The sequence below is a fragment of the Lithobates pipiens genome, unplaced genomic scaffold (genome assembly GCF_037356315.1).
Source record: "Lithobates pipiens isolate NorthernLeopardFrog02 unplaced genomic scaffold, aLitPip1_a1.2 Scaffold_18, whole genome shotgun sequence".
NCBI classification, from domain to species: Eukaryota; Metazoa; Chordata; class Amphibia; order Anura; family Ranidae; genus Lithobates; species Lithobates pipiens.
This window is the reverse complement of record NW_027507758.1, coordinates 370,637,707-370,653,591: the sequence shown is the minus strand read 5'-3', so window position 1 is coordinate 370,653,591 and position 15,885 is coordinate 370,637,707.

The window sequence follows — 15,885 nt, the reverse complement described above, 5'->3', positions numbered from 1 at the left end:
TCCATGGACATCTTTCCAGAGCCACACCTCCCATGTGCCCCTTGTCCTTTGGACACAACTGATCACTGGATCATTGTAAAGGGTCAAACAGTGGTCCTTTACTATGTGATTAGCTGTGTCCAATCATAGTTGGTCACATGAGATTAGACTTGCAGGTTATCGGCATTTCCTTTTCTCATGCAAAATATCTCTGTGTGAGGAAAGGAGAGCCGATAACTGGCAAAGTTGACAGGGAACAGTAAGTACATTCTTTTTACACTGATCATCAGGGGACTAATGATCAGTCCCCTGATGATCAGTGCAGCCCCATCAGTGCCAATCAGATGAGTGCAGGCTATCAGTGCCCATCAGTACCGCCTATCGATGCCCATCAGTGCAGCCTCATCAGTGCACATCGGTGAAGAAGAAAAATTACCTATTCGCAGAATTTTATAGTAGAAACTAAGAAAAACTTTTTTTTTCCCAAACTTTTTGGTCTTTTTTCATTTGCTTAGCAAAATATGAAAAATCCTGTGGTGATTAAATATGACCAAAAGAAAGCTCTATCTGTCTCCAAAAACTTATACTGATTGAATTTGGGTGGAGTGTTGCATGACCGTGCAAATGGCATTCAAAGTGCGACAGAGCAGAAATTTGCAAATCTAGTATTTGCAACAACTTAGACCCCCCCCCCCGGCCTGGCAATAGGTCATTTGGAAATATGAGGGGTGGGGGGGGGGGGTTACTAAATGTGAGCTGCAGAGGACAATGATGATAAAAGTACCACCTTGCACCCTAACGTTTCTATGTACTTTAACATCTTTTATGCAGACTTTCCTTTGTACTTTTTACAGGATTTGTATTTACTTTCCTTTGTGTTGATCATTCAGTTTGTGGTATTATGGATATTTAAGATGGGATATATTGCAGTCCTGCAAAACATTATTTTCTGAAATGACATGTTAACATGATACTAAGATCTGGCTAAAAAATATATTCTATTCAAGTATGCACTGTTAAAGTGGTTGTAAAGGTAGAAGGTTTTTTTTTTACCTTAAAGAGTAACTCCACTTTTTGTTGAGAAAAATGCATTCCCCTCTGGGTGATCTATGTACATTTCAGGGATTTTAACAAACTTTGTTGCAGATTCCCACCTTTTGTTATTCTAAAGAAATAGCTGTTTGTTTGTGTCTATGTGCAAAGTGGATGTGAATGGGAGTGATTTTATAATTATCAATAAGCTGCTGCACCTGCAGGGTTCTAATGAAGAAAGTGCCAGGATCTGCATCCCTTTAGGTGTGATTTCACCATCGGGATTGACCCCTACATGAGTGCCCCCATAGCAAGCGCCTTTCTATGGGGGCACTCAGAAGGAGGGAGAAACCAAGTGCGCTGGCAGGGGAATGGGACCTGATGGAAAATCACAACACTCTAAAACTATTCTGTCTCACCCCTACCCCATACGGCATGTCCCATCACGTGCACTCTGAGCAAGGAGTTGCAGTAATGAAGAGAGGAACAAAGGTCCAGATGGCTGCACTCCCAAAATTAGGTCCAAAAAATGCCTTTATTAAAGTAATAACATGAAAAGCACAAAATGTCATGTTAATACTTTAATAAAGGCATTTTTCTGGATCTCATTTTGGGAATGCAGCCATCTGGACCTTTTTTCCTCTCTTGATTACTGCAGCTGTGACTGGGTGAGCACCCTGTACACAGAGATCATGCCATTTGTGCCGACTCACCTTAGAGCAGTGTGAGTATGTACAAAAGTTGCGTAGAAGTTGTGTAGAATATGAATGGCCGAGATGCCAGAGCGGACCTGATGGGGAACTAGGACCTTTTGTCATACAAAGAGCACTAGCTCCTCCCCCACCATCTCCATTGAATGAATGACTCATTTGGCCAACCTGTAAAATCAATAACGTATAATCAGCACCGCTGACTTACACATTGTTGATATTTACAAATCGGCCCTGAGCAGCAGCACAATGGAATACTGCACACTGTATGCTGGTATGGATGTAAGCAGTGCACAAATGCATACATTGGTAATTATGGCTTAATATGCAGTTCATATGTATGCTGCAAGGCCCAGTTGTGTGTATGGTCCCATACACGTCCTTAGTACTGCATTCAAGTGCATACAACAACTATAAACTATACTCATCTGAATGCAGCATTTTCTATGTCCTTGTGAATAAGCCCTTAAGGGGAACTAGCATAGGATATATATTTTTTGTTAAGTGCATGCATGCTAAGTAATTTTTGAGGATCAGAGCCACCCTCAAGGCAACCTAGGCAAGATGTCAAAGCAGGTCTAGCTCCAACCTTCATGACCATGTAGTAAACCATAGGGATAGTACACTTGGTCAAACCTGTACACCTGCTTGTAGGGCTGCTTTTAGAAACCACGGGGCCCCATACAGGCAACCTGACAGGCTCCCCCACCAAAAAAAAAAAAATAGTTTACTATGCTTCAGTTATGAATGAACACAGTGAGTGATTGGCACCAATCACTCGTTGTGTTTATTCAGGAAAGGAAGGGGCTGGTAAATATGACATATTTACCAGCCCCTTCCCTTACCATCCTGAAGGATCCTATTGTATGTTTGCAACTGCCAGTGAGAAGGAAAGGAGGGAAGCCAGGAGCATTGTAGGGGTAGGGGGACCTGGGGCGAGGGGTAAATGTATAGTGCACAGGGAGGGTGATCAGTGCGGCAGGGGGGGAATTACTGGAACCAATTGCTTGTATGGCTCTCTCTGCAGCAGCTGAAAGCCAACAGGAGGGAGAGGAGAACATGTCAGCTTTCAGCTGTTGTAGAGGCAGCCATACAAGGGGATCGGTTCCAGTAATTGCCCTTCCTGTCCACATCCAATTCATCCTGTGGCCTAGGCCCCTTGCTGGTACAGGAGGACTGGTGGTACCCCATATCCACAGCCCTGCCTGCCTGTCACTTTACTGGGGGGGGGGGGTGCACTTGCAGGCAGTTGCTTGATGGGATGGGTCATCCCAGTACAGAAAATGCATGCAAATGGAGCAGCTTCTTTTTGACTTTTGTAATCCTTATCAACTGCAATCAAAGCTGCCACATCATCTAGATAGCACTTACAGGTATTTATTAACTCTCGCAGAGACCATAGTATTCCCCTTTACATTGTCTTTGCCTAGTTTTCTCTTCAAATGGACAGCCTCATCTTTGTTCAGGCATCATCTAGGGTCAGCATCTGCTTCCTGGACAGAGGACACAATCACATATAACCTGCTGACTGTACAGATCTTGTCTGTGCTCACAAATATCTGACACAGATCAGCCCCCTGTTGCACCATCTCTCTACAATATTATAATGTTACAGTCTGGTCACTTGAGGAGAGGACTGAATCCAATATACTGGTGTCGACATTGAAACCAGCTGCCGGAGACTCAAGCACTGGTTATTAAAAAAAAGGTCAGCTTTTTTAAAAAATGTTACTGTTACTCTATATCGAGACACAGTAGCAAAGTATTCATGCAGAATTGTAAAGTTACTGATTTGTCCACTTTAACTCCAAACATCTTACATTCATCTATGTCTGACATGGTACAAAACTTTGCTAATAATGAAATGTTCTATAAAACGATTAATAATGATTTTTATGCTTTATAGCAGGGATATGCAATTAGCAGACCTCCAGCTGTTGCAGAACTACAAGTCCCATGAGGCATAGCAAGACTCTGACAGCCACAAGCATGACACCCAGAGGCAGAGGCATGATGGGACTTGTAGTTTTGCAACAGCTGGAGGTCCGCTAGTTGCATATCCCTGCTATATAGCATAACCTGGGTAACATGCAGGATCTTGGCAAAAATCATTTTCAAACTTTCAAATTATTTCAAATATTATCCGGTCATTTTTGAAATTATTTTCTTTCTTCGCTGTTTTTGTGCAACCTAATTATTATGTAGATATTAAGGTAATCTTATAATCTGCATGTTTGGAAATGTATGTCATTCCATAGACACAGTCCACTATAATTGTGCAGTTTTTACACAAGATGCACACATTTTTGCCACATAAGATTCAGCTAGCATGTGTGACTATTGGCTGAAAGTCGTGTCAATATTTTGGTGAAAGTTGCGTGAATCTTGATTGAAAACTTTGATAAATAAACCTCCTAAAGTTCAAACATTGCTAAGATAAACAACAAAAACATCAAAAACAAGAAGTTTTTATCTAAATAGATAGTCTAATGCTGCGTACACACAATCCGACATTCCAATAACAAAATCCATGGGATTTTTTCTGACGGATGTTGGCTCAAACTTGTCTTGCATACACACGGTCACACAATGTTGTCCGAACGTCAAGAATGCTGTGACGTACAACGAGCTGAGAAAGATTAAGTTCAATAGCTCTTGATTGCGAGCATGCGTGGAACTTTGTGTGTCGGAAATTGTGTACACACAATCTGAGTTTATGTGAATGGATTTTGTTGTTGGAAAATTTGAGAACCAGATCTCAAATTTTGTGCGACGGAAATAATGAGAATAATAGATGGAGGTTCTGCCTGTCTGTGTTCAACTTTATATTGATTCCACAGTCATTTAAGAAAGAGATCCCCAAAAGATTGGAAAGCGGTGTCAGCAGAGGCGCTCGAATGTAAAGGAGAAGGTTTTTCAGAAAGTTGATATTATCCACGCAATAATATGAACACAAAGGATCTGCGTTCTTAGTTCAATGTGAAATGAGTAAGGCTGGGTTCACACTGCAGCGGTTTATGAGATCGGATGTGATTCGTACCGCACTGCAGTGCAAATCACATCCGATCTCTGTGCGATCCGAGTTCCGCCATACAGATAGTATGGCTGAATTCGCATCGCATCCGGGCCAAACTCGCACAGGACCCTTTATTTGGTCCGCAGCAGAATCGGATCGCATGGGTGTTCGCTGCGATCCGATTCCTGTCCGAGTTTGCAGATCGCACTGCGATATGCGAACTGATCTGGGGGTGTCATTAACGTTTCACTGACACTCCCAGCAGTTCGCATAGGGCAGTGTGAACTTCCGCCGGGAGGCATGCGATGCGGGAACCCGCAGCGGATTCACAGCGTTCCCGCATCGCTGCAATGTGAACCCAGCCTAATACTGTTTGTGATTGGCTTTAAGTTTTTTATTTTTTACTATGTTTTTCTTTGTTTCTGTCAGTAAATTTTGTAAATAAGTAATTTTTCTGCTGATGGGCTCTGATAGGCTGCACTGATGGGCAATGATTAGGTGGCACTTATCGGCACTGATGAGGCGACACTGAAAGGCACTGATTAGGTGGCACTGATGAGAAGGCACTAATATGCATCACTGATGGGCACTGATAGGTGGCACTGATATGTGATACTGATGAGCACTGATAGGTGGCACTGATGGGCACTGATAGGTGGAACTGATAGGCACTGATAGGTGGCACTGGTCAGCAGCACTGATGGGTATTGATGGGCAGCACTGATGCGCAGACACTGAAAGGCAGCACTGACTGACATCACTAATGGGCACTGATTGGTGTCACTGATGGGCACTGCTGGGGCTTTACTGCTGGGGATTACCTGTCCTGGTCTCCCCTGTGAGGAGATGCCGCTGATCAGTTCTCCTCGCCACACACTCTGCCAGTGTGAGGCAAGGAGAGCCATTAAACCGCACTTCCGCATTTACAAGTAAACGTCTGTGATTGGACACAGACGATCACATAGTTAAAGAGCTGCCTCATCGGCTCTTTACTGAGATCGGGGTCGCACCCTGCCCTAGGAACACGACATAGACTTAAGATAAAAAACCTTCTGCCTTTAGAACCAATTTAACTCAAAATACAGTTTATTTCTCTTGGCCTCCTCTAAATTCCTTTTTTCTTACTGCTGTGATCCGACTTCCTGTTAGAGGGTGGCTACATTCATTCTCTATTGTCCTACTGTATGTAGTACCATAGCCACCATATTTTGCTGATATTACTTTTTTTTTTTTTTTTTTTTTTAGCCACGTCAGTGAATCTTCGAGCGAGACTAGAATCAACTTCACGTTCATCACTGTCTCTTATTAATCTTCACATCATTGTAGCTATATTTATTTACTCCCTCTTTTTTTTTTTTTTTTGAGATAAATTTTATATATGACTTTATTTCGTTATCATTAAAAAATTTTGATTATTTCATCCTACTCCCATTTTATATTTATTTTAACCTCTTCCCTTCTCCCCTCATTTACCATTTTGCTGATATTACTAAAACAATCTACACTACCTCTAGCACACACTAGAGGGTGCTACATGTATTTGGATGTTTGCTTTGAGTTCACCTTTAAAGTGATACTAAAGGTTTCCTTCTTTTTTTTTTAAATAACAAATATGTCATACTTACCTCCACTGTGCTGCTCGTTTTGCACAGAGTGGCCCCGAACCTGGTCTTCTTGGGTCCCCCCAGATGCCGAATGCAGGACTTGGCCCGCCCCCTGGCCGCCGTGTCATTGGATTTGATTGAAAGCAGCGGGAGCCAATGGCTGCGCTGCTATCAATCTATCCAATCAACAGCAGAGAACCCCCTAGCCGAGAGATCGCGTGTCCCAGTGGGACAAGTTTGAGGGTTCAGGTAAGTAATATGGGGGGGAGGGGCTGGGGGGCCAGTCACTGACAGGTGTTTGGTCACCTTAATGCATAGGGAAAAACACTTACCTTTACAACCTCTTTAAGGTTTTAAAGATGCACATACAATATTTATAGTGAAGGAAACCAACTTGCATCATCGATTTAGTGTTTGCACTGCGTCTTCCTCTGTGGTATGATATACTGTACATTATACCACATATTATATTCATTTTTAAATTATTTAAATGTCTTTGCAGAGACAAAAAAAAAGAGTTTTGTAGAAATTGCAAAATCAACATACCTAATTCTGGAAACCAATATTTATCTACACATGAATTAAGCAACTTGCCCTTTCATGACTTATTTTGTCACCGCTCTACCCTTTGGAATTTATAGAGAGGGAAATTAAAGCGGGAGATGCTAAACTGAGGAAAGAAGAAAATGCTGTGCTGCCTTGTCAGGCTTGTGGTCAGTTGCAGCGTGTCGCATGTTGACAAGCAATTATACGGTATTTTGTGGGTGAGTGAGCAGGCAGGCTGGTCAATCGGCAGGTGGGGGAGCAGAGAGATGACATCATCTCTCACCGCCCGCCCTACATCACTGCAGTTCCACCCTCACTGTGCAGTCGCAGGCAACAGAGAGATTACATTGTCTCTCTGCTGCCTGACTTCACTCTGGGACACAGCGAGTCACAATATGCACCTTAGCAGGCAAGTAATAGAGCAAGTGACAATTGTAGCAGGCAAGTGACAATCTGCAACTTGTGGCAGGTAACATGGCAAGTGATAATCCACATCTTAGCAGGCAAGTGATACAGCAAGTGACAATTTTAGCAGGCAAGTGACAATCCGCAACTTGTGGCAGGTAACATGGCAAGTGATAATCCGCAAAGTGTGGCAGGTGACATGGTAAGTGAAAATCCGCAACGTGTGGCAGGTGATGTGGCAATTGGCAATCCGCAATATGTGGCAGGTGATGTGGCAAGGGACAATCCGCAACTTTTGGCAGGTGATGTGGCAAGTGACAATTCGCAGCGTGTAGTAGGTGACATGGCAAGTGAAAATCCGCAACGTGTGGCAGGTGACATGGCAAGTGACAAGCCACAACTTGTGGCAGGTGGTGTGGCAAGTGACAATCCACAACATGTGGCAGGAGACATGGCAAGTGACAATCCGCAATGTGTAGCAGGTGACATGGCAAGTGTCAATCCACAACTTGTGGTAGGTGACGTGACAACTGACAATCCACACTGTGTGGCAGGTGACGTGGCAAGTGTCAATCCGCAAAGGGGTGCTAAGTGACAATCTGCAACTTGTGGCAAGTGACAATCTGCAACATGCGGTAGGTGACGTGGCAAGTGACAATCTGCAACGCGTGGCAAGTGACAACCTGCAACACGTGGCAGGTGACGTGGCAAGTGACAATCTGCAACGTGTGGCAGGTGAGGTGGTAAGTGACAATCCGCATCTGGTGATGGAATCCGAATCAAAACTGTAAGTACAAACACACATCACAAGTTGTGCCATGCCCTGATTAACCACTTAAGGACCAGAAGGATTTGCCCCATTAATGACCAGGCAATTTTTTGCGATACGGCAGTGTGGCACTTTAACTGACAATTTCACGGTCGTGCGGCGATGTACACAAATAAAATTAACGTCCTTTTTTCCCCACAAATACAGCCAGGGGAGGGCTGGCAGCCTTAGGTTTGGGGGGCAAGTCCAGTCAAGTGGCCCATTGACACCTTGCCAACCAGCCGCTGTCATTATACAGTGGCAGATTGGCTCCCCTGCTATGTGGCGACGCCGGAGCCGATGCATGTGGCTGTGATATCCACCGGAAACCCATGATTGCTCCGGAGAGAGCCAGTCAATGTAAACAGACAGATACCGGTTCTGACAGGGGAGTTAGAAAGAGATCTGTTGTTCCTAGTGATCAGGAACAGCGATCTCTCTCTACTCCCAGTCAGTACACCCCCCACAGTTAGAAACACCTCCCAGGGAACACAATTGACCCCTTGATCGCCCCCTAGTGTTAACCCCTTCCCTTCTAGTTATATTTATACAGTAGTCAGTGGCTATTTTTAGCACTGATCACTGTATAAATGTCAATGGTCCCAAAAAAAGTATCAAAAGTGTCCGATCTGCCCACTAAATACCGCTGATCACAGCCATTACTAGAAAAAAAAATGCCATAAATATACCCCCTATTTTGTAGATGCTATAACTTTTTCAAAAAGAAATCAATATATGCTTATTGCAATTTTTTTTTTAACCAAAAACATGTAGAATACATATTGTCTCCAAACTTTTTGCACAAAGGGCCAGTTTACTGTCCTTCAGGCTTTAGGGGGGAGTAGAAAATGTCCCGACATCACTGGGAATAAACAATGCCCCATCATTGGTTTTCACAGGAGGAACAGTGCCCCATTAACTGTATCAGTGGGAGTAATGGTATCCCATCGATGGTGTCAGTGGGAAGAATGGTGCTCCTTAGCAGGAGGAACAGTGCCCCATGATTGGTATCAATGAGAAGAATAGTGCCCCATCAATGGTGTCAGTGGGAGGAATAGTGCCCCATCATTGGTATTAGCAGGAAGAATAGTGCCCCATCCATGGTGTCAGTGGGAGGAATAATGTCCCAAGGGCCAAGTAGAGGCAGGCAAAGAGCCGCATCTGGCCCCTGAGCCACAGTTTGAAGACCACTATTTTTTGGGGATATTTATTGTAGCAAAAAGTAAAAAAAAAACATTTATTTTTCAAAATTGTCGCTCTTTTTTTGTTTATAGCACAAAAAAATATAGACAGCAGAGGTGATTAAATACCAACAAAAGAAAGCTCTATTTGTTGGGGAAAAAGGCATACATTTTATTTGTGTACAGTGTCACACCACCGCACAATTGCCAGTTAAAGCGATGCAGTGCTGTATTGCAAAAAATGGCCTGGTCGGCAAGTTACTAAATCCCTCCGGGGCTGAAGTGGTTAAACCACAGAATCAGCTCACCATCACCAGTGCCCATCAATTCAGCCTCACCAGTGCAGCCTGATCAGTGCTGTTTCACCAGTGCAGACAGTGCCCATCAGTGAAGCCTGATCAGTGCCATCTCACCAGTGCAGAAAGTGCCCAGGCATCAGTGCAGCCTGATCAGTGCCCATCAATGCAGCCTCACCAGTGAAGATAGTGCCCATCAGTGCAGCCTGATCAGTGCCCATCAATGCAGACAGTGCCCATCAGTGCTACCTCACCAGTGCAGACAGTGACCAAGCATCAGTGCAGCCTGATCAGTGCTACCTCATCAGTGCAGACAATGCCCAGGCATTAGTGCAGCTTGATCAGTGCCCATCAATGCAGCCTAACCAGTGCAGTGCCCATCATCAGTGCAGCTTGATTAGTACCCATCAGTGTAGCCTGGACTGTGCCAGTCAGTGCAGCCTGATCAGTTCTGTCTCACCAGTGCAGACAGTGCCCAGGCATCAGCTCAGCCTCACCAGTGTAGACAGTGCCCAGGCATCAGTGCATCCTGATCAGTGCAGACTGTGCCCATCATTGCAGCCTGATCAGTGCAGAACGTGCCCATCAGTGCAGCCTGATCAGTGCTGATCAATACAGCCTCACCGGTGCATACAGTGCCCAGGCATCAGTGCAGCCTGATCAGTGCCCATCAATGCAGCCTCACCAGTGCAAACAGTGCCTGTCAGTGCAGACAGTGACCAGGCATCAGTGCATCCTGATCAGTGCAGCCTCACTGGTGCAGACTGTACATATTAGTGCAGCCTGATCATTACTGCCTCATCAGTGCAGACAGTGCCCAGGCACCAGTGCAGCCTGATCAGTGCCGATCAATGCAGCCTCACCAGTGAAGTGCCCATCATCAGTGCAGCTTGATCAATGCAACCTCACCAGTGCAGACAGTGCCCAGGCATCAGTGCAGCTGAATCAGTGCCCGTCAATGCAGGATCAACAGTGCAGTGCCCATCATCAGTGCAGTTTAAATGCCCATCATCAGTGCAGTTTGATAAGTGCCCATCATCAGCGCAGTTTGATAAGTGCCCATCATCAGTGCAGTTTGATAAGTGCCCATCATCGGTGCAGTTTGATAAGTGCCCATCAATTCAGCCTGACCAGTGCAGTGCCCATCATCAGTGCAGTTTGATCAGTGCCCATGGGATGTGGGGGGGGGGGATTCAGCTGGGGGTGTGTTTGGGTCTGGATCTCACAGCCAGGTCCTTGCCTTACACGGTCTCTTCGAGGTGGGGTGATGAATCTGTCACATCTTCTCTGCCACTCCTCAAGCCAGAGCTCAGCCCCAGCCCACAACCGATCAGGTCACGTGTGACATGACGCACCTCCACCCCTGGCATGTCATATGCCCTGACGACTGCCTCTGAGACTCCTGGGAGGTGGGAGTTGTAGTTTGCTGCACTGCCGAGTTCCTCCCACCACCAGGAACTCGAGTGCGGCCGGACTACAATTCCCAGAGTGCAGTGCAGAAGGTGCCATATAGCCAATCGGCGGCCACTGTTCTGTCATTAGTTTCAGAATTTGATAAGTTGGAATTTATGACAGAGCACCGCCACGGCCGTTTTTAATGTCAAGGTAGGCGGCCTGGGGGGAAATTTCCACCCTGCCCCCCGGTCCAGCCCGCCCCTGAATACAGCTTTCTTTTGGTGGTATTTGATCACTTCTGCATTTTATATTTTTTGCGCTATAAACAAAAAAAGAACGTCAATTTAGAAAAAAAACTATATTTTTTACTATTTACTATAATAAATAAACCAAAAAAATAAAAATAAATAAAAACAGATGTATTTATCAGTTTAGGCCAATACATGTATAGAGCCATGACAGGTTCTCTTTCTACCCTTATATACATTTATAGAGCCATGCTAGGTCCTCTTTATACTCATTTAGAGCCCGTTTGCACTGAGCTGAGGGCCACGTCAGCAATAAAGTGAGATTTAGTGACGCTTTACTGTTGTGTTAGCGGCACTATGCGGCCGCTAGAGGGGTGTTTTTAACACCCGCTAGCGGACAAGGAAAGGGTTAAATGCACCCTAAAAGTGCCACTGTCGAAGCACTTTGCAGGCGCTGCGGCAGTGATGCCCATTCATTTCAATGGGCAGGGGTGCTTTAGCAGCGGTGTATACACTTCTTCTCCACCACCCCAAATATGCTGCTTGCAGGACTTTTTTTTAACATCCTGCCAGCACACTGCCCCAGTGTGAAAGCACTCGGACTCTCACACTGGGGCTGCGGGGGAGGCATTTTTCAGGCACTTTACAGGCTCTATTTTTAGCCGTTTAGCGGCTGAAAAAGTGCAAAGGGGTCTTATACATGTATAGAGCCATGACAAGTCCTCTATATTCTCCTATATACCTGTATAGAGCCATGACAGGTCCTCTTTATACTCCTATATACCTGTATAGAGCCATGACAGGTCCTCTTTATACTCCTATATACATGTATAGTGCCATAACAGGTCCTCTTTATACACCTATATACATGTATATAGGAGTATAAAGAGGACCTGTCATAGCACTATACATGTATATAGGAGTATAAAGAGGACCTGTCATAGCACTATACATGTATATAGGTGTATAAAGAGGACCTGTCACAGCACTATACTTGTATATAGGAGTATAAAGAGGACCTGTCATAGCACTATACAAGTATAGTGCTGTGACAGGTCCTCTTTATACTCCTATATAAATGTATAGAGCCATGACAGGTCCTCTTTATACTCCTATATACAAGTATAGTGTTGTCACAGGTCCTCTTTATACTCCTATATAAATGTATAGAGCCATGACAGGTCCTCTTTATACTTCTATATACAAGTATAGTGCTGTGACAGGTCCTCTTTATACTTGTATATACATATATGGTGCCATGATCGATCCTCTTTATATTCCTATTTACATATATAGAGCCCTGACAAGTCTTTTTATACTCCTATACACATGTATAGAGCCATGACAGGCATTGATGTAAGTAACTCAGTTCAAATAAACTGATTACTCTTCCCCTCATGGTAACGGCGCTCCCATTACTTGGGCGGCGTTACCGCAATTACATCTACCGCCCGGGCCCAGGTAGACGGAACTAGCGAAGGAAGTGAATATCGCCGCCTTTATCGGCGAGACTGACACCTCGCAAGCCCCGTCGCCTGGTATGGATTTAAAGGGGAACCCCTACGCCAAAAAAACAGCGTGGGGGTCCCCCCAAAGTCCATAGTAGACCCTTATCCGAGCACGCAGCCCGGCCGGTCAGGAAAGGGGGGTGGGGACGAGCAAGCGCCCCCCCCTCCTGAACCATACCAGGCCGCGTGGCCTCAACATGGGGGGGTGATTTGGGGAAGGGGGGCCCTTTAAATCCATACCAGGCGACGGGGCTCGCGAGGTGACAATCTCGCCGATGGAGGCGGCGACATTCACTTCCTTCCCTAGTCCCGTCTAACCGAGTTACTAACACAATTACTTTTTGGGAGAAGTAATTTGTAACTTAACTATTTACTTTTTTAAAGTAAGATGACCAGCACTGATGACAGGTCCTCTTTATACTCATATACATGTATAGAGCCATGACAGGTCCTCTTTTTTCTCCTGTATACATGTATAGAGCCATAACAGGTCCTCTTTATATGCCTATAAACATGTACATGACAGGTCCACTTTATACTCCTATATACATGTATAGAGCCATGACAGGTCCTCTCTATACTCCTATACATGTATAGAGCCATTACAGGTCCTATTTATACTCCTATATACATGTATAGAGCCATGACAGGTCCTCTTTATACTCCTATATACATGTATAGAGCCATGGCAGGTCCTCTCTATACTCCTTTATACATGTATAGAGCCATGACAGGTCCTCTTTATACTCCTTTATACATGTATAGAGCCATAACAGGTCCTCTTTATACTCCTATACATGTATAGAGCCATGACAGGTCCTCTTTATACTCCTATATACATATATAGAGCCATGGCAGGTCCTCTTTATACTCCTATACATGTATAGAGCCATGGCAGGTCCTCTTTATACTCCTATACATGTATAAAGCCATGACAGGTCCTCTCTATACTCCTATACATGTATAGAGCCATGGCAGGTCCTCTTTATACTCCTATATACATGTATAGAGCCATGGCAGGTCCTGTTTATACTCCTATATACATGTATAGAGCCATGGCAGGTCCTCTTTATACTCCTATACATGTATAGAGCCATGACAGGTCCTCTTTATACTCCTATATACATGTATAGAGCCATGGCAGGTCCTCTCTATGCTCCTATATACATGTATAGAGCAATGACAGGTCCTCTTTATACTCCTTTATACATGTATAGAGCCATAACAGGTCCTCTTTATACTCCTATACATGTATAGAGCCATGACAGGTCCTCTTTATACTCCTATATACATGTATAGAGCCATGGCAGGTCCTCTTTATACTCCTATAAATGTATAGAACCATGGCAGGTCCTCTTTATACTCCTATATACATGTATAGAGCCATGACAGGTCCTCTTTATACTCCTATATACATGTATAGAGCCATGGCAGGTCCTCTTTATACTCCTATAAATGTATAGAGCCATGGCAGGTCCTCTTTATACTCCTATACATGTATAGAGCCATGGCAGGTCCTCTTTATACTCCTATATACATATATAGAGCCATGGCTGGTCCTCTTTATACTCCTATACATGTATAGAACCGTGGCAGGTCCTCTTTATACTCCTATACATGTATAAAGCCATGCCAGGTCCTCTCTATACTCCTATACATGTATAGAGCCATGGCAGGTCCTCTTTATACTCCTATATACATGTATAGAGCCATGGCAGGTCCTGTTTATACTCCTATATAGTGATGGACGAACGTTTCGCCCGGCGGTCGTTTCGCGGCGAATTTCCGACTTTCGCCGTCCGCGGGTTCGAACGCCTTTTTCCGTCGTTCGCCCCGGCGGACTTACGTGTTTAATGTATACAAGAACTTTAACCTTTCGTGACACGTTTATCATGTGTTACAGGACAACCAATTGAGACATGACAGCTCATGGACACTTGGACATTCCCCCTAACCTATAAATACACCCGATCCGGTGGCCATTTTACATTCTTTCTTCTGTCACTGTAGGGAAAGGATCCTGTGTGGAGTAGGGACAGAGAAAACGCTAGCTATTTGGTACACAAAAGTTCTTTTCAGGACTGGTATAGGTGTTAGGTCAGCAGCCTGAGTTTCTTTTGTCAGTTTAGATAAAGGGACAGAGCGCTGTATGCTGCTATTTTAGGGACAGCTCAGCCAGATTAGTCTTTCTTCATCATCATCATCATCATCATCATTAGCTGTTACTATCAGGTCCACAAAAGAGCTATTCCAGCTAATCGTTCCAGCCTACTCTTTTTTGCCAATTTGTATAGGGACAGGCAGGAAGCAGTGTGTCAGGCAGTGAGGATAATTTTAAAGACTTGCTGTTACTATTAGTTCCACAAAGGTTCTTTTCAGGACTGGTATCAGTGGTACGGTAATAGGCTTGTACACGTATAATATTCTTTCTTCCAAATATAGAAAGAATATTATACTTGACTGCTGCCCTTCTGCTGCAGTCTGCTAATCATTCACAACTCACTTGTTCCACAAAGCTCTTTATCAGGACTGGTAACTTGGTCTGTCTAGGGTGCTACGGTACATAGGCTTGGGTGCGGTACAGTCTGCTGTTCTGTAAGGACCGCTATCGGTCCCTATACTGCAGCAGTCCTTCATTGGTATAGGGACTGACGCACAGTCTGCTAAACACTAATACACAACCTGCTTGGTCCACAAAAGTTCTTATAAGGACTGGTAACTTGGTATAGGGTGCTACGGTACATAGGCCTGAGTGCGTTACAGTCTGCTGTTCTGTAAGGACCGCTATCGGTCCACAATACATAGGGTTGACGTGCACTACTGCTGACCGCTGCCCTATACTGCAGCAGTCCTTCAGCGGTATAGGGACTGACGCACAGTCTGCTAAACACTAACACACAACCTGCTTGGTCCACAAAAGTTTTTATAAGGACTGGTAACTTGGTATAGGGTGCTACGGTACATAGGCCTGAGTGCAGTACAGTCTGCTGTTCTGTAAGGACTGCTATCGGTCCACAATACATAGGGTTGCCGTGCACTACTGCTGACCGCTGCCCTATACTGCAGCAGTCCTTCAGCGGTATAGGGACTGACGCACAGTCTGCTAAACACTAATACACAACCTGCTTGGTCCACAAAAGTTCTTATAAGGACTGGT